General features: G+C 37.2%; 1 long non-coding RNA gene across 1 annotated transcript; it reads right to left on the bottom strand.

Moving 5' to 3' along the window:
- Positions 1 to 15571: 15571 nt before the first annotated feature.
- On the bottom strand, positions 15572 to 16988 carry LOC142600106 (uncharacterized). The gene is made up of 3 exons (XR_012833561.1): positions 16873 to 16988; positions 16152 to 16269; positions 15572 to 15699 (listed from the first exon to the last, which is right to left on the bottom strand). It is a non-coding gene; the product is annotated as an uncharacterized LOC142600106 (long non-coding RNA).

Raw genomic sequence — 16988 nt, 5'->3', positions numbered from 1 at the left:
AGACCAGGCATCTCCTGCCCTGCCAGAGTCCATTACCCTGGGAGCAAAGCTGGAAAATGAGAAAGTGCATTTTCTTCTGCTAGCAAAGTGGCATTCCCAGCCCAGGCCCATCTCCCCCAGCGTAAGCCCGGGCAGTGAGTATGGAGGTGCTGGCGTGGCAGGACTCAGGCTTTCCCTCCACCATTTTATTATGGAGGCACAAGTTAAATGCAAGGCAAATAAACGTCTGGAGGAGGTATCTCCCTAAACCCAAGACAATAACAGATACCACAGAAGTAATTACTACAGTATCACGCATCATTTATTTGCCAAAACACTAAGAAGTTCTATGCGAATGAAACCAAAATTTCCTTTGAATGTGGTATTTATTGGCACTTAACCTGGCAGCGCTGGGGGCTGAGGGACAGGGCAGGTCGGGGGGGGATGGCAGGGCCTCTGCCCACCCTGTGCTCCCCTAATGGCAGCCACCTACCTCCTTCCTGGGACGCCTCGCAAGGAGAGCTCCAGGGCGTCAATCTTTAACTCCTTTTGGCATTTTACCACCTTAAGAACAGGGCAATTCCTCCTAATAAACATTGCTTCATCGGGCAGGAGTACAGCTTGCTCCCCTGTAATATAACGAAACAAGAGGGGTTTCCTGTAGACAAATGAGTAGGGTCTGCACTATCACAGCCATGACTTATTCCCTGAGGGAGAGCCACTGTTACCTTTTTTTTAACCTACTCTATTACTTTCATTGAGAGAAAAATTCACTTTTTTACACTATTAACAATAACACTGTGAACATGTATGTTATGGTATTCATTTTCCCAATATTCGCTCTTGTGTTTGAGTCTTGCTTAAACCTTTGTAAATGGATTGGATACATTATCTTTGGTCAAAGGTGCACAATAACAATATCAAAGGGTGCCTGAATGACTACCAAGCTATAAATGGAAAAAAACAATCCAAGTGTTTTGAATAAGTAATTAAGCTTTTTTTTTTTTTTCATGTAAAGCCTTCTATTATAAATACAAGTCACTATTAGATGCTTATTAAAGACAAGCAGGAACTCCTGGGAAAACAGCAAATTTTGACATTTCAACAAGTAGTGAAACATTTTATTTCAAATCTCAGAAATTTCAAAAACATCATACTTTTAAGTGCTGGTGAAATATCAACATGTATTTTGATTATCCACTTGTGTGGTGTAATTATACATAATTTATTATATATTAATATTAGCCATCATAATAATCCCATCAGAGATAAAAGCCCAGATAAATCAATTCTGGCTAAGTAATGAACAGATACCATCACTTTTTCTGTTCAAATAGAATAGATAATGATATCCAGTCAGTCTAATTCTAAAGAAATGTTGCTACTACTGAAATAGCCTGTTACAATCATTCTTCAAATTTTTTACCTAGTAATCCAGCATGGTGTCAGCTTGGTCTGCCTGGCATGCAGAGAGCAGCTTAGAAGCAGTTAGTATCAGTGTGCTTTCGTGCTTTTACCAGATTCCACAGCTTTTAAATAACAATTTCAATATTGCAGTTTAAACATGGCCTATTTAAGTATCGTAGCTGAGGAATTAATTTTTATACAATTAAATAATTGTTACTGTACCGTTCTTGTCTTTAGCAGTTACAAATCAAGGGACAAATATCCCAGCACATTTCATTATGTTTGGGAAAATAACAGTTCCTATCTAAACACTGTTGCTCTCGGTTCAATACCTTTAAAAGTTGGTTTTTATAAGTCAAAAGTGATACTGTGTAAAAAGTATACAATATTTTCAGTAGACAGTACTAAATGTTAACATATTTTTTTCTTATGGCATGCAAAGAATGTTGGAGTTGTTAATGGAGTCAGCCTTCCCAGCAGTAGATGAGTGTGTAATTAATCCAGACCTGAGATACAATGTTACTGGTTGTGGCACAGAGCAGCATGCCTCATAGACAAGCTAGGAATGCAGTGTTCATCTTACTTGTCTGTTGAGGGAAAATGCAAGTATGACTACATTTGCCAGTAGTATCATCAGTATCCCAACAGGATCAAATACATTTTAGAGGAACAGGAGTATTTGCTTTGCACAGAAAAAGATGATAGCAAACTTAGGTCAATCTCATTGTGTTGGAACAAGAATTCAGAATATACGTAACCCATAATGTATTCAATGTCTGAATAACTTGTAAAATATGCTTATTTTTGTATATTTTTCAAAGATCTGAAAAGAGAGGCCACATCCATATTCTGTGACTGTTGGCTCTTCTTCATCTTTGGACCACTCTAAGAGCTACACCTAAAAGATTTTGGGGGGGGGGGTGGTTTGGTTTTTTGTGGGGTTTTTTTTTTTTTTTTTGGTTGGTTTTGGTTTGGTTTGGTGGGGTTTTTTTGGGGTGGTCGTTTGGGGGGGGGGGGGGCGCGGGGGGGAGGGGTCCCAGTCTCAGGTCTGACAAAATATAAATCAAACCCTTTCCGAGATTCTAAATTGTCTGTGTCTCTAAAATGCCTTGGGTATGAAATGTCTCACTTTCAGTTTTAAAATACTATGTAAAATATTTATGATGTAAAATGAAGACTAATTCTGATTACTATCTCTAGTACTTAAACAATTTACTAGCTGATGTCAGTTTTTAGTTAATCACTAGGTTTGCCTACCTGTATGACGACATGGTAAAAACAGAAGAGTGTCAAATGTGGACAACTGATCTGAAGACATTTCAGGGCTGAGGTCTCAGCAATGCAAACTCAACTGTCAGTAATTTAAATATCTTTGAAACTGTTCTTTGGCATTAAGGTCAAGTGGAATGGAGTAGACCCAGCTGCACTTTTTAAAGGCTCTCTCCCTCCACAACTGTCTGGCTACATCCAAAGGGTCGTTTGAGAACATTCCCTGGCCCAGGCTGACTCCTGAGCTGGGCATGGGAATCGCTGAGGAGGTTGCTAGGTGAATTGGGCCAAAACCATGGTAGGGTATGTTACAAATAGACATAGTCAGCTGAGATTCCAGTGGTTGAAAAGGTTCTGTGGCACTTTTTAATTTGCTTGCATAATCATATATACTTATGGCAACATCTTTTCTTAAAGCCTAGAAAAGAACAAAGGCGGCACATTATATATAACCATGTCTGAATAAATAAAGCAGACATCTCAGTTCCAATGGGACACATTCCCCCAGTGTCCTATGAATCTGAAATGCCCTGCATTTAACTTCTGTTTCACAAAATATATAAATTATGTTCCTTGGTTCTTTCATTGAAAGATATATTTTCCATTTCTTTAATCATTGTCTTAGGTCTTCTTTGAAATTTCTCCAGGCTACTGACTTTTTTTTAAAAAAAACTGGAATCAATGAGAAATTAACATAGTATTCCTGAAGCGATTACTTCAGTGCCAAAAAAATAAATACAGAAAGAAAAAGTCAAGATAGCTTTAATGCAACTTGGTCTCTCTTTCAAAATGCATCTAAATAACAGCATTGCACTGGGAACTTGAGTTCAACTGATTATTTATCCAAATCTTTTGCAGAGTTACCATCCTTCAAGTAAGACTGCAGGTTTTATTCTTAAAGATATGGTTTCCCACTCAATCATACTAAAAAAGCATACTGTTTATTTGCAGCCATGTTACTAACAATAAAACGCTTGTTCTTTTACTGCATGCTAGTTCTTTAATCCCTGTGAAATCCACAGATGTTATCAATAATGATATTTTCTTCTAATTAGTTGCTAAAATATTAAATAGTGTAAAGCAATGAGCAAACTCTTCTAGGTCTTCAGTAGCAACATGCCTGATAAATTAAAAAAATATTAGAAAACCTGGACTGTAACTGAGGTCTTCTGGATACCACATACACCTTGGAAAGAACTATTTATCTCCTTGTGACAGAAACTATTCTTTGAAGACAGGAAAGTTTTAAAATTATATGTAAAACTCCTCTATCTTCAATTTCAACATCTTAAAGCAACAGCATTGATACCAGCCAGAAAGCACTCTGTGAAGAAATTGTGGGTTATATTTTACATAGTCAGGAAGGAGAAAGTTGAATCTTGTATTCAACCTAATTTCTGTATGCAGAATAAAAGGAGGGCATTTTTCAAATTACTTTCAAACAGGAAAAACATAAAATCTATACTGAAATCTGATCTTTATTTTAATAGCATGTTGCTAAGAAAATTACCTGCTGGCATTATTTTTATGAGATACTATGGAAAATAAATTCTAGTTAGATATTTTGCGTAAATTGCAATGTAAAATTAAGAAAACCACAGGTTTTGAATGGGTAAGGGCTATAATTTCACTATACGTGCCATACTGGCTGCTCCATAGTAGAAGGCAAGCCAGGAGGCTGGCATGACAGCAAGGCAGGCACAGGGCAGGGATCTGACCAGGAGGGGTACAATCCGGTAACACCAAGCAAGAGGAGCACAGCAGGTTTGGTGCCAGTACCCAGGGTCAGCCAAAAGCTCAGCGCTCACCAGGCAAGACCATGGTGATGAGGAAGGTCCCAGGTCAAGATGGGAAGTTGATCCAGTGGGGCAGGGGACGGGGCCGGCTCTGCTGGCTGTGTGGCCAGGCACAGGCAGGGCCACAGGCAGGGCTGCAGTGTAGCTCAGCAGAGGCTGAGGTTGAGGGCCTGAACTTCAGTCCAGCCCCCAAGGGAAGGGAGGCACAGCTCTTTCTCACAATACTCTGAACCAAAATTGTACAGCTGCATACCAGCACTGACCTTGAGCATAGGCAGCTAAGCCCTAGGGGTGTATTCAGGGTCTTGGTAGGCAGTATAGAAAAGACAACCATGTTTTAGGAGGGAAAAGAGCTGTAGGGATGCAAGCTGTGTCATGTCAGTTGCCCTCAGTGGCAGCAACTGGTCATGTTACCTACTGGTACAGACATAGCCTCCAGTAGTGGTTTGCTGAAAGACATGTACAGCAGAGCGCATGCTTTGTCTATATCACAAGCAATGCAACCTACCAATTAAAACAAGATCTTTCTAGGTATTCGCTGCAAGTTCATATTCGTCAGTATACAGAGAACCTACCTAATCCATTGAGCAGATTTAATTCTAGCACATAACCAGGACAAAACCTGCAAAAAAAGATGGGGCAATCAATCGATGGACTTCTCTCACTTTGTTGTTTGTTCATTTGTGGGGTTTTTTAAAGAAATGCCTTTTAAGATGGTTGCCTTGCCATTCAGGTGGACATTACTGCATTGTTCATTTCACATACGCTTGGCAGCTTACCTAAGGTGAAAATAGATGTCTCAAGTTCTCACACACCTCAGGAGATGGACATGTTGACAATGAGGAGATGCTGAAAGGTACAATACCTTTTTATACTTCCACAATCTGTGATTTGTGTGGTTTTGTCTCTGTTCTCAATCTTTGGTACCATGTACCATATTGAGCAAGAAGCTCAGCAAAGAGCAAGTGCACGTGGCTTTCATCAGCACAGATCTGCAATTTGTCAGCATTAGCATTTCATGACTAATCTTTCCTCTGGGTTAATCTGATTAGACTCTATGTCAAAGCTTCCCGTAAGTCTGCTTGCTGGTAATAGAGTCCAGTCAAGGAAGACTTCATTCCTGCAAAGCGCTCTGCTTCTCTTTCAGCTGAAGGTGCATTGTGTCATCATTGACATCAAATCAGTTTTCTTGTCCCTTAGGTAAAAGTCAATAATTTGCATAAATAATCACATAAAACTTCCCATTTTCCTCATTACTGGTGTCATGAAAGACAGTTTCAGCTTTAGACAAAACATAAAATGGTTTTGAGCACACAGTTACTTGTAATTTTCCCTGCTTTATCTTTTTCTTTACTTACTGCCACATTCAAACTACAGCTGTTACACAACTGTTGTGATGAGTGTTGAGCAAATCAAATGACCTATGTAGCAGTTAGCTGGAATCACAGCAGTGATTTAAAAGTCATTCAAGTAGGTGATGATAATGCAGTTAATATGGGGCTTCCCAATCCACCTTTTTCTTGTTTGGTTGTTGGAACATGGTGCTGGTGATTGACTGGTCACAGCTCGTATGTGAGATTATGAAGCAGATATCGCTACTATCAGCACAATCTGTTCGCTATCTGTTCAGCACATACAGAAGACAGGAGGCCCTGTTCCCCATATGTCCGCTGAAGTCTACCAGAATAAGATACTTCTCAGATTTGAAGACATCCAGCTCCTGTTACACAGACTTTCTCTTTTCTTTTCCAGGCCTAACATACTGCATAAATTATCCTCAAATTTAGGAAGCACCTTGCAAAATAAAAGATCATATGCATTCAGTGAGGATTTATATCTTACCATATTTTTTACAATTCAGTATTGCTTCCAGTAATTAATTTTATTCCTTATTGCAAAGCTAGACACAGGAAGGCTATGTTCTTTAAAAGCGATTACCTCTGCAACAATTGCATGCTTCTTCAGCAAGTTAATTTTCAATCAGTACAGTAATGTTTATTGCATTTGAAGCTCACTGTTTACTGGGGAGATATGGAGATACAGCTGCTTTTGTACTCTTCATTACTACTCAGGCATTCCAAGTGATAACAGTAACTTCCTCTGGTCACCTTTGCAATAGCTTGCATTTGGTGAAGACGATGTCCTTATGTGTATAGTGCATTATCCCTTTACTCCAAGTACAATATAATATTATCCTTTTTTTTTTTTAATGAGGCTTGTAATTCCTTATTTTTTAACTCTTAATGTGATTCATTAAATCTCTAAAATACATAAAGGAGAAATAAAACTTTGTAGAATTATTTCATCTCATAAAAAAAAAAAGAATGATAATGTTTGACACATACAGACAAACTAAGAAATCTCTTTAAAATATAAGATAGAATAGACTTCTAGACAAAACGTTACCTCACTTGTTGTTAGTGATTAAATGCTAAATTGATACCAAATTATCAAGCAAGGAACTAATTGCTTTCCTGCATTAACTATTATATAAATATGTGTCATTTTTCCCAGTATGGGGCTGACCTCATTCTCATTCAGATCAATAGTAATTTTTCAATTTAGCTCAACAGGTGTTAGATAAGCTTTTCTGGGAAAAGTGTCTTCCCCCAAGCCAACTAAAAACAGAGAGACTTTCCAAATAAAAAAACCTCTACGTGATTATCCCCTATTAAAGTAACAACACAATTGATATTTGCATGTTACGCTACAGGTCACAGTTCTAAGGTCTCGCACCCAAAGCAGCACCATCCTCCTGAGGTGCGTTCTGTGCTTTTTGCAAGGCCATTTTCTTACACTTTCTTGGTCTGAAAATATATAAAGCTTCTCCAAATATGGAAAACTTAGCAGCAGGAGTCATTGTCCCAGAAGTGTCATGAATAGGTTGTAGCAGTTTTTATGGCAAAGTACCATTTTGCTTCTCACTAAAGAAGACACTTCAGTACATTTCATTATTAATTTTAAAATTATTTTAGATCAAGATGTCTTCTCTGAAGGACTCCTAATTGAAGCTATAAATTGGGGGCTGGTTACATCTGTTAGAAAGATATCACATCATTTTCATCACTTGCATCTTTCATAAAGCATATTTTTAGACATTAAGAAAGAGAAGGAAGTTATTTCTGTGTATCAGTCATCTCTCAACATAATAACTAGTATGTGAGATCATACAGGCAGCATTTATCATAGAACCATAGAAACGGTTTGGGTTGGAAGACACCTTTACATACCATCTAGTCCACGCCCCCTGCCATGGGCAGGGACACCCTCCACTAGACCAGGTTGCCCAAAGCCCCATCCAGCCTGGCCTTGAACACTTCCAATGATGGGACATCCACAGCTTCACTGGGCAACCTGGTCCAGTGTCTCACCACCCTTGCCATAAGAAATTTCTTCCTTATGTCCAATCTAAACCTACCCTTTTTCAGTTTAAAACTGTTTCCCCTTGTCTTGTCACTACAGGTCCTGGTAAAAAGTGTCTCTCCATCTTTCCTATAAGCCCCCATTTTAGTATTGAAAGGCTGCAGTAAGGTTGACCCAGAGCCTCCTCTTCTCCAGGCTGAGCAACCCCAACTCTCAGCTTTTCTTCATAGGAGAGGTGCTCCAGCCCTCTGACCATTTACTTGTGCTTTTTCCTAATGTTGTTAAAATCTAAGTTAAAATTTACATTGCTGTCCCTCCACACCAAGGCATACAAAATTCCTCACAAAGGAAAGGTTTGCTGTCTCCTTGGCCTGCTATGTAATTTTAAGTGTAGATAAAAAACCAATGAAAAAATGAACACAAGTAAAATTTAAACTGCCCTTTAACTCTGAAGTAAAACTATGTGGTTCACTAGTTGATCTGCTGAAGTATAATTAACACTATAAATAAAGATAAGAACTTTCAAAAGTTATTTTCCTCTACCTTATTTGGATTATTTGAAATAAATGTAGTTAGAAGATTATCAGCATGTTTTGTGCTGTTGAACTGATCACTAGGTATATTACTTCATAAGTAACAATACGTTGCACACCTGCTACCTGCTTACATCAGCTGCTTCTGGGTTGTCAGATTTACTTAAAGGCTCTGAGGTACCTGAGTTTTTTCCATCCCCCTTGACAGCATACTAATATCCAACCATAGACCCACTCTCAGATTATTAGCCGAGTATCACTAACTTGTTGGATTTGAATACAAAAGTCTAGTAAAATCTCTAACTTAAAGTTAAGATGTAAGATAAATGTTAAGAGACTGATAGATCCTCATACAACAACATTTACAGTGGGACTGAACAAAAATGTAACCCCAGAATTAGAAGCTTTAGCCTCTGAAAGTTATTTTTATCCACTACCAGGCTGGTGATCTGCTGTTGTTTCTTATGATTTAAAAACTAAGCCACTTCAGTGTTGGAGTTCCTCTTTTTTTCTGATCAGTTTCAATATAAGGCTATATTGTGCTATATTAATATACTTCTGTGCCATGTTTGCATTGCATTATGGGTTTTATTTACTGTCTTTATGTTAAATCCTTCGAAAGATGTAAACATCTTCAAATTTTCTCCTTTAAAATTTCTCCTTTAAAGCTGGAAGGATTTTTGGGGCAATCTGTCCAAACTTATCTAAGTCCCCAACATACCCCCAAGCCCACCCTACTCTGAGTCACAAGCCTGAGCAAAGCTTTTTTTGGCATATTGTACCAGTTTATATGTGAAATGAGGGAGAAGTACAGTTTTCTTTGAGTGACTGAAATAGCATTTTCAACCTGATTCAGTAACACTGAAGCTTCCGTTCAATTTTCTCATTAGCACCCTGACTCACTGGGGTAGGTTCAGTTGTTAGTTCAGGAAATTGTGAAACCAAGGATTATAGGTTTGTTTATGGATTAAGTACTCTTGTATTTTGGGTGACATGAAAAAGGCCTTTGTGAAGTTAATGATTCATCCAGTGATTTCTGAATCACGGAATACCCTAGATAAGCACCTAAGTGATGACAGTTCCAAAGAATGAGAAAGTATTCATTGTATAATACACAGCACAGTAAAGTGCTGTTTGGGGGTTTATGTAGTGCGATTTCTGTTGGTACTGCATCTTCAGTGCAGAAATTCATCTTCATAATCTGTGGCTCCTCGAAGAAGCATTTTTTATTTGCCATTCCAGTTTTGCATTCAATTAACAGGCTGTTTCATCTGAAAGCCAGACAAAGCTAAGGCATTCTCTCTGGAACCTGCAGGTTTGATGCGATATATTTGATCTGACCTCCATTCCCCATGCAGCATTATCCCTCTAAGACAAGATCCAAAATCACATGCATGACAGAGAGACGTTTCCTTGTTATAATAAAGTGCACATCTTAAAGCTTGCTGAGATGCTATTTTGGCATTGTGAAAAAAACAACAGCACAACACAGTAGGCATCTCAAAGAGAAAAGGCACATTGAAGGGAAGAGAAAACTGTCTACAAAATCAATGAGAGAAAAAGACAAACACTCTACTGAAGCACTGAATGTTCAGTGCGTCTTAGACTATTCTTTCAATATAAAAACAGGAACTGACATTTGATTTAACTGAGAAATTAGATAATTCTGACTTCAAAGGAGGAGAAGAAGATTGAACAGACAGATGAAATCAGCTGCAAAAGGGTGTTCTTTACCCATCGTCAGAAGAAAAGGAACTGAAGATTGAGGTCCCTGCCAGAGATCACTGATGACTGGAACAACCCAGTTTATTAGTAACATTCTGATTCCGTAAGTGCCCTAGTATAATAGTTAATATCTCATTTTAAATGTTATTTTTATTTTTTTTCTTTTTCATAAATTAGGACTGACTCTCCCACAGCTGTAAGTTCTTGTCTAGTTTCAGTGCATCCTTCCTGTTAATTTCTTTAATTTTCCAGAAAGCATACAGCACCTAACAGGTATCCACCATGAGGCTAAATTATTGAACCTAGCTTTCTTTACCTTTCTCTGAAAAATGAAGAGAGTCTCAAAATGCATAAAGTTAAATCAGTGAGGTGTTGCATTATCAGAATGATTACAAGGAAGTCATCATAAGAATCAAATTTCCTCTATGCATAGCAGAAGTAAGGAAAACTTAAATTCCCAGAGCCATTTCAGTTGCCATAGCTGTAATGATTCTTTGGTAGAGAAAAAGACAGGATTTTTATATGTGGTAACTACTTAGAAAACAATAGCACATCTTCAAACTTTTTTTAATATTATTGGACTTTTAAGGCAGGTAAGAGTAGGAACTGTGGGGAAAAAACACCAGATAAGAACTTTTTCTTTATTCTGATTTGTGGGTTTATTGATTTTACTTTTATCTAAACACATGTACTTTCTTTTGAGGCTAGAAAATCTCAACTTCCACATAATCTTAGGAACTGATACAGTGATTCAAAAAGTGTTATATTTTGACACTTTTCGAAATAATTATACCTTAATTCTTGGGAATGTTGGTTAGTTGGCTTTTATTTTCTAGTATCACAGCAAGCACAGAAGATGCTTTTCTCCCAAGTTACACCGACTTCTGCTTTGTATGCATCACATCTATGCCACTTCGTGATGTGTCATCTTTCTCCTCCTTGTCACAGGTGAATAAAGGACCCGGCCATAAACTTAACCTTAATATTAAATATTTGTGCCAAGAATCTGTGCTCTGTTTTCTGAGCACTGGAGTTACTAGTCAAAATACAGGTCTCTTGAAAAGCAATGTTGATTCTTCCCAGGCTGCACAGTGTCTGTGCTGTTTGCCTGCCTGACATTAAACAACACTTAAGTTCTCCTCTACTTTTATTTAAATTAATGAGATCAGAAGGACATAGAACGCTTTGTTGTTCTAAATGGCTTCTACAGTATTTTCAGGGTATGCTATGTGTGAAAGCCTTTGAGCAACAGAAATATATGCCATTTGAGAATCCAGAGCTCCTATGCTGAACCCATGTTCCATAGGTGGTAAAGAAATTTTACAGAAAGAGGATAGAAAATGTTTGAGGAGATCTGTTCTAATGAGATGAAAGAAAATATGCACGAATCTTTGGGAGATAATTTGTCCAGGAAAGGGAATGAAACAGAGGAGAGAACAATTCAATCCAGGCACAGAATAATCCAAGGAATGCATTGCCTCCGAAAGCCTTCAGAAATTAGAATTTGAGATCTTGTATCATCTATGGGATGCAGGAGGCTGCCTGCAGCTTTTTCTCAACAGAGAACAGTTGGAGGGGATTTGATATCTCTTCTTATAAAGAAGGGATTACTACTTGGGGTGGAGTTTGGCCACTAGAGAGGAAGAATGCAGTTCTTAAGTCGCCTGATCAGAAACAGATTTATCAGTTATGCTGAGAATTATTTTCAGCTGCTTTTACAAAAAATATCCAACTAAGAAGTTAGCTGTTAGATATGAGATGCATATGTTCTGTAATACAAACAATACGTATAATAATAAGTCTGGGGGGTTTAACCCCTAATTTTTCACTGAATAGATGAGAGCATTTCTGGTTTTGACACTGAGCAGTTTTATCAACAGCAGCAATACAGTTTTGATTTTTTTTATGTGTTGATCTTCTTTCTGTCAAGTCAAAACAACTCTGGTGCATCATTGGGCCTAATGTGTCCAGTGAAATTAACATACAATACTTACTCACAGCAGGTTTGAATTTGGTGTATTAATTTTAATTAGAAAATAAAATGTGAAGACAGATTCTTCCTGATGTAAAGTAAACTGACCACAGTAATTAAGAAAACTGACATCTTATGCCCCATGTACAAGTCACAGAGGATCACAAAGAGAAATCCTCCTAAAAATAAAATTAACAGAAGACAATGTAATAGAATATAAGAAAGGTTTAGGAAACAATGAAAGAACACTGTGCATCCTTCCCAACAGGAAGAAGATGATTCCTGCAGATCCTCAATTATAACATCTCAAAACATAATTCTTCAAGAAGAAATGCACTTTGAAAATTCCACAGAGGATGTTTCTGGCAGAAAGGATATCTATCTAAGATGAAAGTTTTGTCATCATAACTGAGCCTAAGGACACAGATAAGAATCTGCAGGCAGCACATATGATTAGAAACAAACCTGAAGGTACAGCAAGCCACTACATATTGTTACGGGTGTTGCTCTAGACATTCATGCCTGGCAAAAGGAACTGGGATGCTCAGTTAATACCTGTAGATGAGAGCCATGGTTTACTACACTGTTTCTGGTCATCCTGGAAGTCTGACTGCGCTGAAAGCATCAAAAACATCTGGATCCATGTAGTAGAAAACAGAATCCTGGGGGAAAAAAATTAATAAGCTCTGGATAGATGGCTCTTAGAATTAGTAATACCTGGACACTTACTTCGATGATAATGAAAGATCAGATTACGTACAAATGGTATTACTCCCATAATTAGTTTCAACATTATACAAGCAGAACAGGCAGCATTATTAAGTTAGTTATACAAAACCAAGGTTTGGCTCCAACAGCCCCGATCCCTGCAGCAATTTCCAGACACTAAACAAGAGCATGATTTCTATGCTTAAGATTAAAAAAAGCAACTCTTTTGCCTGGTTGATGACCTATGTTTTGCCTCTACTCAAATGTGAGCATTTTCATGGATGTATAGTTCTATTTTTTTCTCTTTATGGCATGTGCTTAGAATTCAGAGAAAGACATAAAAATTTTAAAGAGAAGACAATGATGAGTTTATTAATTTATGTTAGTAGCTGGGTCATGGTAAAGGAGAGCTGTGGTCTTTTTTTTTTTTTTTTTTCCCCCCCAAAATTAAATTCTCACGGAAGAACATATTTTTATCAAAACTCAAATTTTCCATGGGAGAAAGCAAGTTTAGACCTCTTTTTTCTCCTCTTTTCTAAAGAAATAGTTCAAAATTGTTTCTCCCTTGATACGTCACAATAAAATAAAAAACGTCATTTGACTTTTAAAGTGTATCTTTTTTTTCTTGTGGGGAAAAAAAAAAACCCAAACATTTTTTGAGATTTTAAATTTAGATCCTGAAGCGACCAAGTGAAAGGAAGTTACATGGAAGGTATTCCTTAATTCAAAGATTTCCAGAGGAATTTAAAGGAGCTATGCAAGTAGATTCAAATGAAGTTAGGATTTGGAAGCTTTGGGGCTCACACCTTCCAAAGAGCCTGAGTCCTAAAGGGAATTAGGAAACATGAAACTCCTTTCTTAAATTGTAATAATTCAAATGCAGGAGCATGTCTGGAGAAGAGCAAATGCTTCAAACTAATTTCATAGAACTGTATCAAGGAAGGCTACTTTCAGATAGATTAATTTAGGGACATAATATAACCAGAAACATTGTTGGTAAATCAGTGATAATGGAAATTAGGGTCTCTTGGCTGTTTCCACAGTTCACTACCTTTTGTACATCTGCAATATGTCAGTCTCCTCACCAGAACAACTTTCACTGTTCTGTACATTACCGACCAGAGTTGTACCAAATATGGGATGAAAACAGTGTCTAAGGGAGGAGGGTATACAAGAGACTGTGGAGAAACTCCAAAATGTGCTACTATAGCTCTGTTACTAAACAAATTACACTAGTATACAGAGTAAGAACATTACAATAGCTTTTGTTATTCAGGCTTAGGCTACATGAAGGTCTGTTACTATGCTGATATTATGTATCTACAGGATTTAAGCCAAATGCAGCCTTGCAGGATCTTTAGTAAAATTGTTTTAGTTTCATGCTCTCACTGTCGCATGCAAAATATTGTTTACTCAGTTAAGTAAGTGTATCTTACATACCCAGCCAGATCCCAACATGGGTACAAGATGGTCTTCCTGTCTGTTTTATTTACAAGTTTCTCTGTTTCAGTACTAACAGTCCAATTTCAATTATACATACTGTTCTTAATATCAGTGAAATAAATGTTTGCCATAGCAGGCACAATTATAGCAATATACTAAGAGGAAGGTATTGTTTCAGAGCAAAATTCACTTCTTAACAGTGTCTGGTTGACTATGCTGATTGCTGGATCAAGCCTTTATTGATTGCTCCTTGAATGTATCTCTCCTTAATGCTGGATTTGTGAACAGGGTAATGTATGAAAGTAACAATAAAATATCCAATAAAATAGTTTACCCATTAATGGCATAAATATTGACTGTCCAGAAAGGACTTTCCAGGTTGCTAATTTATTCCAAACTAAAGAGCTGGTATTTCCAGAACAGCTGAAGACATGTTCTGTTTCGTGCTGTTTCACAGACCTAATGCATGTAAAGAGAACAATACACATTGGATGTGCCATGGGTGCACAATGAGTGTTGCAATCTTCTGTATCAATCACACTTGACTCCCTACATTCTCCTAAAATAAGGAACATATGGTCCCAAACATCTGAAAATGGTATATGTCTACACAATAGATTGTAGCGGAGTGAAAAGGTACTCAAAGATACAGATATGAATGTGCCGTTCCAATACTGTAAGCAGCCTAGCTGCAGCGTTCAGTAGATCACTGTAAGTAAAGTTATCCTTTTTGTCACTAGACCTTTCCTCTGGAAGCCTGTAGCAAATTAAAGTGTCTCAGAGACTTTGTCTTCAAAATAAACATCATCTCTTCACACAAAGATCCATATAACATAAAGGAAAGAAAAAAACCTTGTTTATAGGTACATAACCTTTAATATATATTTATTTCTTAGCTGTATTTAATACATCCTTGCCAACTTCTGAAATGCAGTTGCCTTCATTATTGATTTGGGACTAAAGCCTAATCATCACAGTTTTTGTGCTTCTAGCTGACAGAATCCTCTCTAGACAGCATGGATCTGGAGATTTTACTTGAAACACATTCCAGGAATATTTTTCTAGTTCATACCTATTTCCCAGAAATGTGAAGGCTATTTCAAAATATTTCAAAGAGTTTTTGAGTGTGATAGTTGGACTACTATTTTATTTGTGTTTACCTTTCTTATAGTCTAAAAGGCCTAATAACATTTGAGGTTTTCCGTATTAACAAAAATATTCAATACATTTGGCCTGGATAACAAGTAGCACAGAATAAGGTAATGGTGATTATTGCCCGGCAGATGAAAATGCCATAAGCTGCCTTCAGCTAGAATAGTAAATGGTCAAACAGCCCAAGGCTCCGTTAAACAAATGACTAGCAAAACCTGTCAGCACAAGTAGGTTAACTTTTATTTTCAAATAAATGAGTGTAGCAAAATAAAGATCTGTGGGCAGGTATGCAACATTTTTTTTCTTGATATCTCCAAAAGAGTTGATAAAAATGTATTGCAAGACAGGAATGCTGTAGACGAAGAAGAAACAAATGATTAATGTATACTCTTCAGGAACATTCAGTAGCAAAAATGAAATTTTGGAATAAAATGAAAGGGGGAGTGAAATGCGGTTTTTGTCCAAATATCAGTCACATGCTAAGAGAAAATACAGTAACAACTGTGCAAACTACATTTTATTTTTAACTTCAAGTCTGTGAAGGGGGGAGAAGATCCTACTGTGCAATAAAACTTTCTGCTAGGAAAAAGTTAACAATCAATCTGCAATAATAGTTTTCATGGACTACAACTGAGAAACTGCCACCTCATTTGCAGAATGTGTTAAAAAATCTCATGATGTCCTTCAGACAGAAGTATAGAACTTAAAAACCAAGACTGAAATCTTTAAATATATCAGGAAAAGGGCAGAAGGGCAAGTATCATATGGATGCATGGACAGATGGATGGATGGACAGATTTACACCTTTCATTTTGGTCTTTGATGTATATCCTTTAATGTCAAGTACGTGCTTTCAGAACAAATGCTATTTCAGTCTTCAGTCTTTCTATGCAGTATGGAGTTCATCAGCAACTGGCTTTCACTTTAAGGGAGTGTAAACAAATAAGCAGCCACAGAAGAGAATTATTAATTTTGATTCACTGATGATAGTGGTCATTTTGATACAGGTAATTTTGCACGAGCATGTATCTTGAGTTGCTCTGTGCATCTTAATGTTCTGAAACTGTGAAACATGAGAAGGCATATGTAGCGTTGCTTCTTTTATGTTGAGTTACCTACCTGGATGATGACAAGTAAATTATTACAGATTTTGTTTATTTATGTGGAAACTATAAAGTGTTTTTTAAGAGAACCTTTAAATACTTAATGAGAGCAGCATATAATGTGTATTGTAATATTAAGAATAGACAAACAGCAAAATAAACTAGAAATGAAATATAAAATGAAGTAATTTTTTAAAACTGGCATTATTCAATTGAAAGCCTACAACGATATTTCTATACTATGTTTCTCCATGTGTTATTAAAGAAAGTGTTTATAACAGCTCAGAGAAAAACATAATGTCACACTTCCTTCAACACCACACCAGCTCTTATACTGACTTTTTCCTGGCCATCTACATTTCACTGTTTATACCTCTCAGGGGTTCTGCCTCAAGGTCAAAGTAGTGCAAATTCATACTCACTTCACTGCTGGTTTTGCTCTTCCAAGCAGTTTCAGAGTAAGCTCCAATTCTATTTACAATTTGTCTCTTGTGGGAAGGATGTTGGTTGTCATTTTTTTTCAGTACTGTGATGTGGA

Source organism: Balearica regulorum, chromosome 1, assembly GCF_011004875.1.
Source record: "Balearica regulorum gibbericeps isolate bBalReg1 chromosome 1, bBalReg1.pri, whole genome shotgun sequence".
NCBI lineage: Eukaryota > Metazoa > Chordata > Aves > Gruiformes > Gruidae > Balearica > Balearica regulorum.
Note: the sequence above shows the minus strand (reverse complement) of the source record. Positions and strands in the feature narration are given on the sequence as shown.